Here is a 3,188-nt window from a genome sequence, read left to right as displayed (position 1 = left end):
CAGCCTATCTTGATTCTCTTCCTTAAAGATCAACTCTCCCTCACCCAGCCATCTGCTGCCACAATTTCTTTAGGTGGGGATGGAACTTCTTATCCACTTCCTCATGTCTATGCTGGGATTTTTTCTGGTTTAAGCTTGCGTGGGACTTGTGCATGCTGTCAGCATTGCTGTAAGTTCATATGAGTAACTGACCAGCTGTCTGGAAAATTGTGTTTCCTTGTGGTCATCCACCACCTCTGGCTCTTACAATCTTTCTGCCCCCTCTTCTGCAATGATCCCTGAGCCCTGGGAGGCAGAAGTTTGATATAAGTGTCCTATTCCAGGATAAGTACTCTGCAGCCTCTTGTTCTTACACATTGACCAGTTGTGGGTTTCTCTTTAATTATCATCTTTTGCATAAGGAAACTTCTCTGGTGAGAGTTGTGAGATGTGAGAGTTAAGCTATAGGTATAACAATAAGTCATTAGAAGTCAGTTTAATATGATAAGTACTTAGTAGGAAACTAGTATTAGGTTCTCCCCTATGTCCTGTGACCTGTCTAGCCCCAGGTTCCTAAGCCTGATATCAATGACAGGTATGGGCTCCATCCTAGGAAGCAGACTGTCCTAGTTTGCTTTCTGTTGCTATGATTCAAAAAAAAAACTGACCAAAACCAACTTGGGGAGGAAAGGAAAGGGTTTATTTTATCTTACATCTCCAAGGCCATAGTTCATAATCAAGGGAATTAAGGGCAGGAACTCAGGGCGGGAGCTTCTGAAGCACAGACCATGGAGGAATGCTGCATTTGCTCAATCTGCTTTCCTATACAGCCAAGGATCATCTGCCCAGGGGTAGCACCACCCACAGCAGACTGGGCCCTCCCACATCATTCAATAATCAAGAAAATGAGTCAACAGACATGACCACAGGCCATTTCAATGGAGGTAATTTCTCAATTGAGTTTCCCTCTACTCAGGTGTGCCAAGTTGGCAACTGAAGCTATCTAGCACACAGACCTTAAATCCAATTAAAGAGTGGTTGGTTATTCCCATTATATTTATGCCACTATTGCACTGGCCAGTTGCTATTGCAGTTCACAGGATTCACAGCTGGGTAAGGATGGTGATTATTTTTTCCTTCTGGTAGCATGCATGGCAACTTCCAGCACTATGAGTGCTAGCCAGTGGAGATGAGGCTCTGAAGTCAGTACTTGTTTGATGTCTTCTTTTTTGTTCTACAGCTCACGTATGCAGTGTCATCAGCAATAGGGTCTTACTGTCCAGTTCTGGTGGGTAACAAAGAGCAAGGGCAATGGCCAGGATTGTTTGAGGGTCTATGGGACCTGTGGTCAATGGTTTCTAGAGAGGGAATCCATTCCTGACATTGAAGCTTTTTTTTTTTTTTCATTAGCCTATTGTATCTAGAAATGGCAATGTCCTCTCTTATAGGATAACTCCTTTTTAATCTCTTTTTATGATGTATATGTATATACTTTAAGAAGCTTCTAGAGTGGTAGGATTACATATGGCTTTTTCTAAAAGCCTTTAGTGTTACTTATGCCTTCCCACACACCCTCCACTGGAGAACAGGGCAATTGACTTGTTTTTCATTGTTGTTTTGAGACAGGGTATCCCTTAGCCCTAGGTGGCATGAACTAGGCTGGGCTCCATCTCACAGAACTCCACCTGCCTATGCCTCCTCAGTGCTGGGAATAAAGGTATGCACTACCATGCCCAGCTTTCTTAAAGTATTCTTAAAAGTTAGTAAGGTAACGCTTTTTTTCTCTTAAAATAGGCAAAATGGTTGAATAGCCTTTCACTGAACAGTTCACACAAGTGTCAAATAAGCACATGAAAGATATTCAGCATCATTAAAGACGCATATTAAAACCATAGAGAGATTCCATTCTCTATTACTAGAATGAATAAAATGAAAAGGATTCACCAGACCAAGAGTCACTAAGTATGTGAAAGAACTGGAATCACATATGCTGCTGGTGCAAATATAAAATGGTACCCCCTATTTGGAAACAGTCTGGCAATCTTAGAACATCAACATATATCTATCATATGATTCAGCACAAGTCTATATAAAACATGTATGGAAATGTTCACAACCGTTTTATTTATAATAGCCTAAAATGAGAAAGACCCCAAAATAGCCATCCACAGATGAATGGATAAACAAATGAATTATCCACACAATATAATGCAGCTATTCAGAAATAAAAGACAGTGGATTACTGATGCATACAAAAGTATGAATTTTAAGTAATTATGATCAGTGAAAGAAATGAGACATGAAGGGTGATCCCATTCACAAAAAATTCTAGAAATAGAAAACCAATGTATAGTAACAGATGGTAGACAACTGTTGCCTGGGGACTGAGGTATAGGAAACAGAGTTAGGAAACAGACATGAGAAACTATGGAAATGATGGAATGTCCATCGTTCAATCTTAGTAATGGTTTCATGGGCACATACATATATTAAAAACTTGGATAGTTTAAATGTGTACAGTTTATTGTATGTCAATTATAACCCCAAATAGCTATATAAATAGAAAAAATCTTTAAGCCTACTTCAAAGGTTTAAGGCTTTCTCAAAATTTTTGATGTAGATCAGAATTACTTGAGACCCAATAGGTAATAACTCTCCTTCTCAAAGCTTCATTTGCCAGTTTCCCTTCCATCCCTTCCTTTGGCTCCTCCCTGATTCCACCTCTTAGTTTCCTACCATCATTCTTAACCTTCCAGTTGTGTCTTGCTGAGAGTATTCTTTAGGGTCAGTATCTGGTCTCCTCATCATGTCAGTCCTTCCCAAGTGGCTCTCTGCCTTCAAAACACTAATAAATCACACATCTCCACTGTAAGTCCCGAACTCTATATTTCTGTCAGGTTCCCACTGAATAGCTGATTCTTTTCCATTTATAACTGAATTTAATAACTGAAAAATGCCGTATCTTTCCCTATCCAAACCTGCTACCCAGCCTGGGACCAGGTCTCAGTCTGTAGTACTACCATATCCAGGTCACCACCATCATGTAAGCCAGACATGGCACCGCTGATGAGTCACAGCTTTGGAAACCCCAGCTTTGTCACTTATTGGAGATGTGGCAAGACTTTTGTCCTCTGTGTCTCATTTCTGCATCTGTGTAATGATTCTCTTCTTCACAAGATTGCTATGAAAATTAAATGAGATTATATATA

The sequence above is a fragment of the Nannospalax galili genome, unplaced genomic scaffold (assembly GCF_000622305.1).
Source record: "Nannospalax galili isolate Female #2095 unplaced genomic scaffold, S.galili_v1.0 scaffold186, whole genome shotgun sequence".
NCBI lineage: Eukaryota > Metazoa > Chordata > Mammalia > Rodentia > Spalacidae > Nannospalax > Nannospalax galili.
This window is presented reverse-complemented; position numbering follows the sequence as displayed.